The following is a 16,055-nucleotide window of genomic DNA, read 5'->3' as shown; positions in this document are numbered from 1 at the left end:
CCTTGCCCTCTCGTAGCTAGAATTCATTGAACAAAACGACATTCTTTGGCATATAGATTGCATCTAGGTAATTGTGAGCGAACATACGATAGAGCTTGAAATCGAAACTTAATCTCAAGATCAACTGTAAAATGAACCAAATGAATCTAAAAACGCATTGGAACTAAACGCAAATATCTAGAGGTCTAGGTTAGAGACGTGTTCCGACGTCTTTAAACATAGTCACTGTTGTTTCACATTAGGTTGGGTGATTCCTCCTTCTGTGACTCGATAGTGGTCTAACACGGACTGCGCTCCCACGTACCGTCGCGTATATAGGGAGACCCCACTAGGATTTTATCCTTTATCCATAGGAAGCCGAGTCGGCCGCCCTACGATTCGCAATGCAGTGAACACAGCATTCACGAAGATCGACCACCCGTACCCTAAAAAGTATTCTGTGGTTTTGCGAAAAGTTTGGCACACCCTCTACCTAGAATTCCAGAGCAGTCACTTTTGATCCTTTTCGGACTCCCTAAACGAAAAGGTGCCTGTGAGCGTCTTGTCACTTCGTGCTCATTAAACATTCGAAGGAGACTGGAGTCATCTTTTCGTCCTTTTCTCGACTCCTGAAACATGAAAAGGTCAAGTTTGGTTCTTGTGTCTTAAAATTAATTTGGCCACGATAACATCACCTATTTTAGATCTTGTGTGCGATAGTTTTGAGTAGGGTTTTATCGTTAGTTTCCTTTAGGTTTTCTAAGGGGTCTGGTCATCCTGGCTGACCCATCAACTCCCGGTCTAAGTGATCAAGGTTCTCCGTCCTCTGTTGCTCCAGAGGTACCAGTTGTAAGCGGTACTCTTCCCATTGTTCCGAGTATCCAGCCTATCAACGTACGTGCCCCAGGCGACGAAGATTACATAGAGGATTGGAATCCCATCTGGGAGCCCGATTATACCCCCCGTACCCCTCGTACCCCTCTCGGTATGTCGTCTCCAATGTCTTCTTCCCACATGGATGAGACAGCTTCCAGCACCGGTGAGACACCCGTGGTCACAGACATCGAGACCCCGATCCCGGCTTCCTCTCCCCTCCCTCCACGATATCAATCAGTGAGGGATAGGTATGCCGCTAGAACGACTTCTACAACTATATGGGATCCTAGTCTTGTTGCCTCCACTGGGCCTTTTGTTTCGCAGCCCCTTAGTACACCCCTTACGACAGGGCTTAACACGCCCGTCACCTCAGTTCCCACTCAACCTACTGTCTGTGTAGCACGTTCGACTCCGGTCGTCAGTGCTGTACCGGTTTCCTCGTCTGAAAACCCTCAAGCTGGTTCCTTTGTTGGTGGAATTCCAGGATCAGGACCGTATGATGCTTTTGGGGAACCCATAACGGACCCGGATTACGAAGGTCCCTTCTTTTTCTATGATGAAAACGGTGAGTTCCTTGAGAGCATCTCAGGCCTCCCTCATCACCCTTTCGAAGAAAACGAGGAACCCTTGAATGTCACGTACGATTACGCTACTCATATGTTCAAAGGGAACCGGGATCCTCCCAGGCAACCCATAGGACCACCCAATCAAGGCCAGCCATTCTACGTGCAAACCCCCCAGGGGCAACCACTTTATGGCCCGCCTGACCTAGGACAATCTGGGGGCCCACAAGGTCAACCTTACCAGGAACAACCCATGGGCATTGGAGGTCCGCCATATCCATATCAAAATCAACCTACTGGACAACCAGAGCAACCTTCTTTTCAACAAGGCCAACTCGGTTTCCAGCAAGGGTACCCCTCTGGACAAACTGGTTCAGTTTACAATCCTCCAAATCAACCAGTAGTCCAGCAAGGGTATCCTCTTGGGCAGGGTGGACAACCCTATGTTCAACAGGGCCAACCTACCGCCCAGTCTGGTCAATTCCCTGGGCAGGGTGGACAACCCTATGTTCAACAGGGCCAACCTACCCCTCAAATCACAAATCCTTCTGGGCAAGGGGGGCAACCTGCTATACAGCAAGGCCAACCCTCTGCTCAGCCCATACACCAAGGAGGGCAGCTTGCCATACAGCAAGCCCAGCCCTCTTCTCAATCTGGTCACGCTGGGGGACAAACGGGCCAACCATCTATACAGCCAAATCAACCCGTTGTCCACCCTCATCGTCAACCTGGACAAGCTGGCCAACCTCGACGTCAACCAGCTATCCAGCCAATTCGACCATCCGTTCCGCAAAGACAACCCTTGGCGGCACATGGACAACCTGGTGCCCAACAGGGCTACCCTGCTGGCCAACCAGGTCCATCTCGAATCCGACCAAGTCAACCTTCGGGACATATGGTTCAACCCCAGCCGGTTCAAGGGCATTACTCTGGGCCTCAAACTCAAACAGGTTATCAACCCTTGTACCAAACGCAGCCTGCCTACCAAGCTCCGTATGGGACCCAGCAGTCATCTGGCTACCAGCAGCCCCAGGGGCAAAATCAGTATGCTCCTTATCAAAATTATCAGCAACCACAGGTCACTCCTTATCAAAATTATCAGTATGGTCAGCCTGTCGGGCAAGCTGCTAATACATGGGGAGCTGGGGGGCAGACACAGGGACAGCCGTCCGCATATGGCCAAAATCCATACGGACAAAACTCCTACGGACAAACTCCCTATACGCCAGGTCCTTTTGGACCAGGTCCATCGGGACAAAATTCCTACGCGCCGGGTCCTTTTGGGCCGGGCCCGTCCGGACAAAGTTCGTGGGGGCAACCCCAATCTGGGTGGAACCCTAATATCGCCTCGAATCCGCAGCCACAGATGTCCTTCAACCCGCAGCTACCATTTTTGGCAACGTTGGAACTACCTGATGTGTCCAAGTTAACAAACGACCCTATTTTGCATAATCCGTATTGGCCACCGGTTCCAACCAAAATACCAGGTGACTGTCCAAAGTTCGACGGCAAAGTCGGGGAGGATCCTCAGGCCCATGTAATGACTTATCACCTTTGGTGTTCATCTAACTCATGGCTTGATGATTCTATCCGACTTCGCCTCTTCCAGAGGACTCTCACCGGTTCAGCTGCTAAATGGTACATCGAACTCAATCGCGGCATGTTTTCAGATTTTAACTCGTTGGCTATGGCCTTTTTAACTCATTTTCAGTTACCCATTCGGTACGAGACTGGGACCCATCTGCTCACGTCTCTAAAACAGGATACAGCGACGCACATCTCCGATCATATACATGAATGGAGAAGGCGTCGTCGCTTGATTAAATTTTGGATTCCTGATCAACTCCTGACCGACTGGTTTACCACGTCCTTTGTCCCTAAAATTGCCAAAGATATCGCAATGGGGGCGTGTGTAACTGAGGAGCAAGCAATCGCGCGAGCTCAATACCTGGACTTAGTGTATTCTCAGTCAGGTACTTTGTATGAGTATTTTCCAGATGCCCCGAGGCCTGGACAACCCAAAGCTCCACCAAATCCTTCTCTTGATGGAGTCATCGGTTCCGTAAATTCATCATCTAAGAAATCGACCGCGAACCCTGGGAAGCAGAAACAAAACGCCTCTAACGAGAATGCTTCTCAGAGCCAATCTATTCCTGGGAATACCTCCGAGGTAAATGCCGTTCAGTCCACCGCGGCAGACAAATCCTCGAAAGGCAAAAAGAAAGGAAAGGCCAAAGAAAAATCTGGACAGCCCAAGCAGAACCCTCCTAAACCTCCTTCCGAGGAAGGAGCCAAACGGAAGCCTAAGTATCCTTGTCTCATTTGCGAGGAGGATCACTACACCAAGGATTGCCCCAGGCGGTCCGAGGTTAGTCGGCTTTTGAAAGGTGCTCCAGGGTCCCCTGCCGTGCTTAAAGAACCTTTCCCGTCCCAGCAGATGCATCAGGTGGCAGATCCCTCTCAATCCTCTTCCTCGTTCGGTTCTCAAGTGTTCATGGCTGGAACCATCCCCATCCATGTCACGACCCGAGCGAAAGATTATCCATCTTCAGCCCGGAAAGAGCCGGAGGTTCCCTCCAGCGCTCCTCCGTCCAGTTCTGGTCCCCTTCACATTGAACGGCCCAACACCGAGACGATCCCCCGACCCCCTCCCAAAGGTGTACTCAGGAAGTCATCTTATAACCCCAATGCTCGTGCTGCCCAGCATTATAGCATTGTCGAGGACTTAGCTCAGGCTCCGTCTGCTATGTCCACATTAGAAGTCCTCCAGAGCTGCCCCTCCCAGAGGAAGTCCCTGCTATCAGCGATTGGTGGCATAGACCCGGCAGATTCGGATTTAATCTCTTTTGATCTCGAGGGTTTCACGCAGAGATTGCCTCACCAGGTGGCCTTCCTTATACAGGTTCTCATCAATGGCAAAACGATCCATCGTACAGTCATTGATGAAGGTGCCTCAACCTGCATCATGTCGGTTGCTTGTTGGAAGGCTATTGGTTCTCCTGCTCTGAGCCAGTCTCCTACCACCCTAGAGGCTTTCGATGGAAGAGAATCTCGTCCATATGGTATCCTCCCACGATTGCCTATCTCTTTAGAAGGGAAAACGGTAGAGGTCGAGGTTGAAGTCATTGACGCTAATCTCACTTACAACCTCCTCCTTGGACGAAGTTGGACATATGCCATGCATGCCGTGGCTTCCTCCTTATTCCGTGTCGTTCGCTTTCCCCATCAAGGGAAAATCGTCACGGTGGACCAGCTGTCCTTTTTTGCTTCCTCTTTTGAAGGGAATGTGCCATTCGTAGAGCATACCTCCAAATCGCTAGTGAGTGTGGGTGCTGGATTATTCAAAGATCCCTCCCTGATGGGAGTCTTTCCCCTCCCACCTCCAAATCTCGCCTCCGTTAACATGATCACAGTGCGTTCCGATCCATGGGTTCTCCCTCCCTTGAATCAGGAAGACTCTTGGGGCGAGATGATGCCGTTGAGTCCCGCCGAGCTCAACTACATCGAGATAGTCGCTGCATCGGCTCCACCTCCTGAACCTGCTTTTCCAAGCGGCGTTCCCGATTCATATGACCGCTTCCCTTGGTTGGGAGGAGAGGCCACTTCGGATCCCCTGAAGGAATCATTTCCCTCCGACGAGGCTATCATTGAGACTATGTCTCCCGAGGAGCTCCCTTGGTCAGATTACCACCATCGCTCTTCGTTTCTCCCTCCTCATTCGGAAATGGCCACATGTCTCGAGCGGTTTGCTTCATGTGTCCCATCTATCCCTCTCCAAACGCCTGTTCAGTTGTATCAAGTGTCTTCGGAAGGAAACATGGGTAACATTACGCAAACTCTGGCTATCGACATCTCTGTCAAAACAGGGGTTGTCGAAAATATTTATATTGGAGTCACATGCACTCCTGAGGAAATTCAACTTTATACCGATTTATTTCGTGAATTCCGTGACGTTTTCGCATGGTCTTACGAGGAAATGCCCGGCATTGACCCCAGTATCGTGGAGCACGAAATCCCTACTTATCCCGGCGCTAAGCCTGTTCGTCAGCGTTTACGCCCAGTGCACCCTCGAAAGGCTGCAGCCATCAAGGCCGAAGTTGAAAAACTCCTTCGAGCTGGTTTCATCTATGCCATTCCTCTCACAGAATGGGTATCTAATATAGTCCCTGTGAATAAAAAACAGGGTACTATTCGGGTTTGTGTTGACTATCGCGACATCAATCGCGCCTGTCCAAAAGATAACTTTCCTACGCCTTTTATTGATCAGCTTATCGACGATTGCGCAGGAAGCGAAATTTATTCATTTATGGACGGCTTCTCTGGTTACAACCAGATCAACATAGCCCCCGCAGACCAGCACAAGACTGCTTTCATTTGTCCTTGGGGCACCTTCGCTTACAAGAAGCTACCTTTCGGTCTTAAAAATGCCGGTGCCACTTTCCAGCGTGCGATGTCGTATGCTTTTCATGATATCCGACACATCGTACAGCCTTACCTGGATGACCTACCGGCTCATTCAGCTAAGCGTCAAGACCATCCATCTCATTTACGCGAAATCTTCCTCCGCTGTCGACACTACCGTATTCGACTCAATCCGCATAAGTGTGTCTTCTGCGTAGAATCTGGCCGACTGCTCGGGTTTATCGTCTCCCGGGAGGGTATCCGTCTGGATCCCCTTAAGGTCGAGGCCATTTTGAATCTTCCTCCCCCTGCATCTCTACAGCAGTTACAGAGCTTGCAGGGGAAAGCCAATTTTCTCAGACGATTCATCCCAAATTATGCCGAGGTGGCTAAGGGTTTCACGCGATTATTGAAGCGAGACACGCCCTTTCGTTGGGACGCTATCGCTCAACAATCTTTTGAGCGTCTTAAAGACCTTCTGGTCTCAGCTCCGCTCCTAAGACCTCCAAATTACCACCGTGACTACACCCTTTATTTGGCCGCCGCCGATACCACCATCGGCATGGTTTTAGTGCAAGACGACGACAATGGCACCGAGCATGTTGTATATTATCTTAGCCGCAACCTTCTGGATACGGAAACTCGCTATGCATATGTCGAGAAGTTGGCATTGGCAGCTGTCTGTGCCGTCCAACGTTTCCGTCATTACATCCTGTTGCGCACGACGACCGTGATCTCTGATTGCAACCCCATGACCTATATTTTGTCACGTCAGTTGCTGGGGGGCAAATACTCGAAGTGGATCGTAATCCTCCAAGAGTTCGACTTGGAATTCACTGCAGCCAAGTCTAAGAAATCGTTGGTCTTCGCCGAACTGCTCTGCTCCTTACCATCTCAGTCTACACCATCTCGTTCAGAGGAACATATTCCGGATGAAACGCTATTTCTCATCAGCACTCTCGACCCGTGGTACGGGGACATTATCGTATATTTACAAACGTCTTCGTTTCGTCCCAACACATCGAAAGATGCTCGACGACGAATTCGTCACCAAGCTCAACCATACCGCATTTTGGGCGATACCCTGTACCGCCTCGGCGTCGATTCTGTTCTTCGCCGATGCTTAACCCTTGAGGAGGCTGAGCGAGTCTTGAATGACTGCCACTCCGGCGCTTGTGGCGGCCATATGTCCGGATATGCTACCGCTCAGAAGATCCTCCGCGCTGGTTATTTCTGGCCTTCTATCTTCAAGGATTGCATCCTTGCTGTACGTGCATGTCACGAGTGCCAGGTTTACCACCGGAAGATGCGTGCACCTGTTGCACCACTGCACCCTGTCGTAACCGTAGGTCCATTTGCAAAATGGGGCATCGATTATACGTCCTGTAACCCTCGTTCGGCCGGGGGGCATGGGTACATTATCGTTGCTGTGGATTATTTCACCAAGTGGGCCGAAGCGATGCCTACATTAAACGAAGACGGTCATACAGTGGCGCAATTTGTATTCAACCATATTATCACTCGTTTCGGAGTCCCTCAGGCTATTGTTACAGATCACGGAAAGCATTTCCGAAATCATATGATGACGGAATTAACGACCCAGCTAGGCTTGCGCCAAGATAGTTCGTCACCGTACTATCCTCAATCGAACGGTCAAGTCGAAGCCGTGAACAAAGTTTTGATCACCATGCTTCAACGCACCGTCAATACACACAAGTCGAACTGGCATCTTATGCTTTTCCCAGCCTTGTGGGCCTACCGGACTTCTGTGAAGGATGCCACCGGTTTCACCCCGTTTCATCTGGTCTATGGACTGGAGGCTACCCTTCCCGTCGAATGCGAGATTCCTTCATTAAAATTAGCTGTCGAGTTGCTTCCCAACACCACTCCGGTGGAGGAACGGCTTCTTTACCTATAACGGTTAGACGAGACTCGTCGTTTGGCTTCTCTGGCTATCGAAGCACAGAAGAAGAGAGTCAAGGCTCACTTCGACCAGAATATTCACCCTCGTTCCTTTGTTGAGGGAGACTTAGTACTGCTCTACGATCAAGCTAAGGATAAGCTGGGGGCAGGAAAACTCGAATCCATGTGGTTAGGTCCCTACATCGTGAAAAGAGTTTTACAAAAGGGTGCATATGAGTTGATTGACTATGAAGGAAATCCTCTTGACAAGCCCCGCAACGGGCTGTATCTGAAGAAATACTATGCATAGCTTCGCACATTCACTTTGTATATACGTGTGTTTTGTGTTTTTCATGCATGAGTTTCGTTTGCTTTGGTATAAAGACGTGTTTTGCCCCTTATTATGCTTTCTTTTTCCTGTGCAGATGTCTAGTGCACCTTATGTTGGTTTCGCTGATGGTGCCTGCCGTAGCACTTGTAATTTGTCTTCGGCAGCGTGGGTGATCTACGATCCTCACGGAGAGTTGCTAGATCTTCAGGGTGTCTGCCTAGGTCGTACCACTAACAACGTTGCCGAGTACAGCGCTGTAATTGAATTACTTGCCGAAGCAGTTGATCTCGGCATCCGAGAACTAGTGGTGAACCTGGACTCCCAGCTGGTTGTCCATCAACTCAACGGGCGATATTCTGTCAGAGACCAGCGCATTTTAAGGTTGTACCTACGTGTAAGATTGTTGGAACGGAATTTTGATTACATCACTTATCAACACATTCCGAGACGATTAAATACGTTGACTGATGCATTGGAAAATCATGTATTAGATAGACATTTGCGTAACAGATAAACATTATACAGGAAAGCATAGATAGCAAAGTAAGACCATAAGCATGTGTAAATAAATCATTTCAAGCATAGTTTGCATGTGTGTGCTTTTAAGCTTGCATTGAAATATATAAAATCCATGGGTCATGTGTCGTGCAAATTCATACATAAGATCACAATTGTACTGAATAAACGCATAACATAAACAACACATCATCACATGTAATAATGACCCATCCAAAAAACCGGTATGTATATATATATCGTGTGGCGCACTAAGGCGCTCAAAAATAGATGTGCATGTCCAAAATCTCAATACATCTGAGTCATATGTCTCAAAATAACAGTGGAAGTAAAACCTAGACAACTAAGGAGCCGGATGATGCTCTCTATAATACACAGCTGCTCGTGCCACCCGCCTCAGAAGGCGGTGCACCCTGGGTTGCACCCCCACTGTATGGATCTGATGCTCTATGGGGACCTCCTCGACCCCCTGGTAGTCAGGCACTCCCTCCAGCAACCCCTCAAGGTTGCGAGCCACAGTCTCTGACGTATCAAACCCTGGAGGGGCTAAGGCCAGGACCCCGGCTCCCTGTCCTTCTCTCCGTGCCGTGGCAGCCAGGCCAATCGGTCTAGTAGGCCCCACATCTGCATACCATGACATTTGTTAAGACATGTACATAAAAAATTCAAAAACATTAAAAAATTCAAAAGCCAAAGTGTCATACCTGCATCATCCCACTGTTCACCTGGGGGCAGTGCCAGATCAGGGTCATTGCGGAAATCCATGCCCGCATATGGCCAGTCCTGCACAAAAATCTCCTGCTGATCCAGCCAGTCTCGGAAAAATGCTCCCCAGCTATGTGGCCGGCCGCCACCTCCACGTGGCATGATACGAGCCCATCGTGAGGCCCTCGTCTCCCGAGGATCCCTGGGAGCATCCACGGCCATCACCTGTAACCGCATAGCAGGCACTCGCTCTAGAATGAGCGGGATCAGGATTGACCCGTAGCCAAACTGCTTCGTCTCCCCGCGACGGCAGTTGCTCAGCTGCCTCTTCATGTTATTGGTCACTGCTGTGCACCAATCAAACACTGTAGGCTCAAGGAAATCGAGAGCTAACAGGAGATGAGTTTTTGAAGCCTCATGGTTGGCCATGCTACCTGCTGCCCGGGTCACCATGAACAGAATGGTGCGAAGCACTATGTTTCCCACCGTGGGGATCGAAACTTTCCCACTTCGCGCTTTCTCAGCCTCCGGACATACCCGAGCCATCAGATCATCTAGAGTGCCGCCGCTAGGTCGCTGCCCCTCTATGATGGGCCTCGCACCTCGGCGTGACAGCCCGGTCAAAAAGAAGATGTCCATATGGTCGAACTCAATATCATGACCACGGATGGTGAATTTCCCGTCCACCGGGTTCCATGCCCTGATCACTAGCTCAAGGAGGTCATGCTGAGCTCTTAGACGCGGCGTGAGGAAGAATTTCATGAAACCGCAAGCCCGCATGGCATTGCAGCAATTCACGTCCCCCCAAGCAGCTATATCTTCCACATCGTGAACTCTTTCCTGCCATTGGAAAGCCATGGTGTCCTGCACAAGCCATAAAAAACCAATTAGAAGCGCTAGCATTGGAGATTTTACGTTCATTTTAAAACAAAATAATTTTTCCGCGCCAGCGCGGCTGTTTTAAAAACAGCCGCGCTGGCCATGGCAGCCCTTCGTTAATTTTCGAGGTCAGCGCGGAAGAACACGGGTTTTCCGCGCTGACCCGAAGTTGGCCACGTTTTGTTCTAATTCGGTCAGCGCGGACCCGTGGGGGATATCCGCGCTGACCGAGCGCGCACCCATGCATAAAAAATTCACCCAATTGGGCAAATTTAACCGTTAAAATCCTACCAAAAACAACCAAAATGCAGGGCAAGGGAACGAGAACCTACCTGGAAGAAGCGGTTCGAAAAATGGTGTCCGTACGGGCTGGAAATCGCTCCGTCAACTTTCTGGCTTCTCCACGTCCTTCACGTTCCAAAATAGTAAAATGGTAAAAATGACTTATTACTCCCCCTATTTATAGTAAAAACTCATGAATTGTCATATTTTTTGGGTTTTTGCCATTTTTAACCATGACTTTAGCCCTGAATTTGTTAAATGCATGTTTCAATATGTTTTTTACACATATCGAATGGATTTATGCGGGTAGTGCTCTTGTGCAGGTTCAGGTAAAGCAACTTGGTCATGATGGTCCTATGTCGTCTCTAAGCTCTTTTCCGACGTTAAACAAGAGAAGATAGCCGAGCCTCCTTTCAGCTCGTTAAAAGGAATGAAAGGCGGTCGTTTTAAGCTCTTTTTTCGATCGTTAAACTAAAAAGATTGCCGGGTGTTTGTCGTTTCGCGCCCGATAACGGCTCTAAAACGACGTGTTTTCGACCGCTTTTTTACTTTTTCGGGTCGAAGGCACTATCCACGAAAAGTACTCCTCGGTCGTAATGGCCGGGCGGTTCTTTCGAGCATAGTTTTATACTTTTTCGGGCTCGAGAGACACAACTGCATGAAAAAGGACCCCCCTGGAGTCTCCTTTTCCGCATTCTTTTCAAACTCTCGAAACAAGAAAAGAGGCTGAGTTTTTCCTTTGTCAGGCTCGTTAAACACTCAATGACATCGGGTATTGTCGAAATGACGCACATCAAGCATATGCTATCCCCGTCAAGCTTGTCATCCAAAAATAATCGGGGTACCTGCCAGAAATGGTGGGGAAAATGGAACTATGATTACAGTCGTGTCGGCAGTACGTCGCTCTTGAACATGGCACTCTGCTTTTTCGTGTCTGGGTGGGGTCATCTCATCTTGTTTTCACTAGCCTCCATGGGTTTGGGATATCCTATTTGGCCTCTCATTTTCTCATTGCCATCATCACCATATCCTCTGCTCATTTGATGTCAAGTACTGCCAAACCCGTTATAGTGCCACCACATGTTCAAGAGAAGTTGTCCTCTGCCACAATGCAACCTTGTTCGCTATCTCACACAAACTATCATACCTCTGTCTCGTGTCGATGATGTGGGAAACATTATGGCCCACCTTCGATCAAGGTCCTTTCCCGTCGACTCCAACTCATTATCCGGGAAAGTGACTTAGGGACTCCTTTCAGGTGCCTTTGAGCCTGCATGCCTCAATGGCAGGTTCTTCGTGTTCGACGCGAGGCTTGCATCATTGGCCTTCGATCGAATGATTCCGTGGATGTTCGACTCCAGCTCATTGATTCACACGCCACGGATTGTACCTATAGTACCTTGAGGACCATTGTCATTATTGGTGGTACCTCTCGTGTCTGTTAACAGTTTTCATCATTGACTGGTAATCAGACGATGTTCACGCATGTTCGACTTCGACTCATGTATTCACATGTTTGAACTTGTACTTTGTTCGGGTCAAGATGGAGCGCAAGACCCTGGATCCCTGTCTGTTATGGTCCAGGCTGCGAATTGTGGATGATCATTACATGACTCATTGATGGATGGCTGCGCCCATACCTGAGTCTTCATGGATGGCTGCGACCATACCTTATCAGTCTTTTGGTCTCCTTAACTGGGTGGCTGCGTCCATTCCACAGACCAGTTTTCGCATGTCTTTTGGATGGCTGCGCCCATACCTGGACTGCATGTACTTGATTATCAGAGATTTTCGGTCCTTCCTGGTGGCATTCCAGTTCGGCGTGTGTTGTAAAGCATTTCACCCCTCCCACTCTCTCGGTCTTCATGCTTTAGGGGGCATCTGTTACACAGTAATTTGTCACTGCCTTCCTGTCAGTCACCCTGCTGTGCCCAGATTTCACAATCACTAAGTTCCTGCTCCCTGAACTGGTTAAAAACCCATTTTTCCAAAGTTTTGTTCATCAGCGCCTCTGTTCCTAAAATAACCGCGATGACAGGCGCTCTGTAATGTATTCTGTGCGCTACCAGCGCGGAAGAACATCACTTTTCCGCGATGGCCCACAACGCGCCTTGACCGTGTGCTTCCGCGCTGACATGACTGTCCCAGTTATTGAGACGTGTCGACAGCGCGGCAGTCTCCTTATAATCCGCGTTGATCCAGTTTGGGCGAATTTGTTCAAACAACCAGCCTTCCAGATCACTCCAGGCTTGGTTGTTAGCTTTGTGAATGTCGACTTCCTTCTATGGCATGTCTGTTCGACCCTTTCCAACAACTCCCCTTGAAGATAAGCTCATCCTTCCACCTTTATAGGAGACTCCTTCTCCTATATAAACTCTCACCATTACCATGAGCAGCTAGTTAGACTTAGCTTGGAATAGATTGGATTGTACAGAGCTTGTAGTGCTCAGATTGCTGCTATAGGTTTGGTGTGCTAGGTGTGGAAGTGATTGATTGCTTAGGGAAGGTTGTTTTGTCCTATTTGTGTGAGAGAGAGAGTTGTTTGTCTTGGGAGAATCATCCTCAAAGGTGAATGCTTGAGATACATGCTGACTGGCCCCTCCTGAGAAGGTTACCGACGTCAGAACATTTGGTTGTACTCTTCTCTATTCTGATTAATAATAGATGACTGCTATTATTGTTCCATTCTCATTTGTCTATGCAATGGTTAAATGTGAATTACATCTTTTCTGACTGATGTATGGTTGCTTTTACTAGATTTCATGCTTGCGTTTGCTTTCTCTTTGTGTGTGCAGGTATCTATTCGCGGAGATCGCGAAGGATTGTGACCACCTGAAGCGAAGGAGCGAAGGCAACATCTCTTCATCAAACGACAGCGCAGGAATCCAAGTAGGTGCTCTCTACCTTTTGTTCAATTGTAATTAGGAACATGCGTAGCAGCATTGTATGATTGTTGCTAGACCCCTGCTGGGCTAGTAGGGATCGCCTCTATCCGTAGAGGGGATTTACCTCTCCAACATTGACATTTATCACCCGTCCGCATGGCTAGCACAAATGGAGTAGTATTTCAAATTGAATCATATCCCAGATGATGCGACTAAGCTTATGATGGGGAGCATGTACTTGGACAATGAACGGTGGCAATGGTGGGAATGGCATCAGCGTTGCAATGGAACTTTTAGGACTTGGACCCAATTTACCAAAGCTCTTCGAGATCACTTTGAACAGGAAGACTCTTTTTTGGGTCGTCTCACTAAGCTCTGACAGACTGGTAGAGTGGATGAATATATTACCGCTTTTGAAGCCTTAGCCTTCCACACTAGGGGCCTCACAGATGAGTTCTACACGGAATGTTTTATCAGTGGTCTTAAAGAAGCCATCAAAGCTCAAGTTCTACTTCACCACTCTCCCACGTGGACGGAGGCTTTCCAGGTAGCTCGTAAGGTGGAACGTGCATTAACATCCCAATATAGTCGCCCAAATTTCCCCGCTAAAGGTCGTCCCCCACAGGCTCACAACACGACTCAAACACTTAAGGTCCAAAAGGTGTCACCTGCGAAAACGGCTGAAAGAAGGAAGCAAGGACTATGTTACTACTGTGATGAAAAATACTCCCCAGGTCATAAATGCAAGGAGCCCAAGTTTTTTCAAATAGATGCCACTGACTACAGCTCAACAGAGGAAGATCCACCAGTTGAGGAACATGATGCGCTAGAAGAAGACAACCCAAAGGAGAATGTCTCTGACGAACCAGTTATTTCGTTGCATGCATTGGCAAGGATTTCTTCCCCTCAAACTCTCAAAATCCGGGGTTTTCTTAAACATCGCCCAGTAGTAGTCTTGATTGATAGTGGAAGTACCCATAATTTCATCCATCAAAAAATCACCGAAGCAGCGCATTGTTTTGTACGAGCAGTTTCTAACTTCCAAGTCCAAATTGCGGATGGGGGCACAATGAAATGTCAAGGCCGCTGTGAAAATGTCAAACTTCAAATGGGGGATTATCAGTTGAAAACCCACATGTTTGCCATACACATGGGGGGTTGCGACATTGTCCTCGGCGCTGAATGGCTCCGCACTCTTGGGCCAATCACAATGGATTTCTAGGAGTTATATATGAGTTTTAAGCAGAACAACTCCACACATACGCTCCGTGGACTCTAGGCGGGAGCCCCCTCTATCATCAACTCGCATAGGATGGAAAAATTGTTAAAAAAGGGCCATCATGGAGTGGTAGCTCAATTTAATGCCATCCAGGTAGTCGAAACCATGTCTCTGCCAATTCATCCTGAGATGCAACAGATTTTAAATAACCATCGGACGTTCTTTGACAAGCCTCATGAGCTTCCACCCTCGCGAGGGGAACATGATCATAGCATCACCTTGGTTCCAGGGGCCCAACCCCCAAATGTGCGGCCATACAGATATTCGTTCACCCAAAAGAATGAAATAGAAAAAATCATCAAGGAACTGTTGGAAGCAGGTGTCATTCGTCCCAACATTAGTCCTTATTCATCCCCAGTGGTCATGGTGCTCAAGAAATATGGGGAGTGGCGGATGTGTCTCGACTTCAGGGCCCTCAATAAGTTGACAGTCAAAGATAAATTTCCCATCCCGGTGGTTGACGATTTGCTGGACGAACTCAATGGGGCTCAATTCTTTATTGGATCTTCGCTCAGGCTACCACCAAATTCGCATGAAGGAAGTCGACATTCCCAAGATGGCTTTCAGAACTCATGAAGGGCATTATGAGTTCCTGGTCATGCCATTTGGTCTTTGTAATGCCCCCTCTACTTTTCAGAGCCTTATGAATCACATTCTCAAACCATATCTCAGAAAATTTGTCCTTGTCTTCTTCGATGACATCCTCATCTATAGTGGCACTTGGGCTGCACATATTCAGCATGTAGAGCTACTCTTGCAACTGCTCCACAAGCATAAATTATTTGTGAAGATGTCCAAGTGTTCATTTTGCATGGAAGAAGTTGAGTATTTGGGCCACATTGTGGGTGTGAAGGTGTCAAGGTGGACCCCAAAAAGATCCAGGCAATGCAAGAATGGCCTCAACCTAAGACCTTGAAGAGCTTGAGAAGATTTTTGGGTCTCACAGGCTATTATCATAAATTTGTCCGCAACTATGGCCGCATAGCGAAGCCCCTCACTCAACTCCTAAAGAAAAATTCCTTCTTCTGGAACGAGGAAGCACAACAGGCATTTACTGCTCTCAAAAACGCTATGTGTTCCACTCCAGTCTTAGCACTACCTAACTTCACCAAATCCTTTGTCATTGAATGTGATGCTTCGGGTACAGGTATTGGGGCAGTCTTAATGCAGGAAGGGCGACCGTTGGCCTTCACAAGCCAACAACTCAGTGGGAGGAATCTGGGCCAATCTACCTACGAGAAGGAAATGATGGCCATCTTACATGCAGTCAAGACCTGGCGACCTTACTTATTGGGGCTACGTTTCCAAATCCGCACAGATCATCACGGTCTTAAATATTTTTTGGAGCAACGCCTATCCTACCCACAACAAAATAAATGGTTAGCCAAAATGATAGGATATGATTATGAGATCATTTACAAGAAAGGGAAAGACAATAGTGTAGCAGATGCATTATC

The sequence above is a fragment of the Pinus tabuliformis genome, chromosome 2_2 (assembly GCF_031772625.1).
Source record: "Pinus tabuliformis cultivar Carrire ecotype Pingquan chromosome 2_2, CPIR1, whole genome shotgun sequence".
Lineage (NCBI taxonomy): Eukaryota > Viridiplantae > Streptophyta > Pinopsida > Pinales > Pinaceae > Pinus > Pinus tabuliformis.
This window is presented reverse-complemented; position numbering follows the sequence as displayed.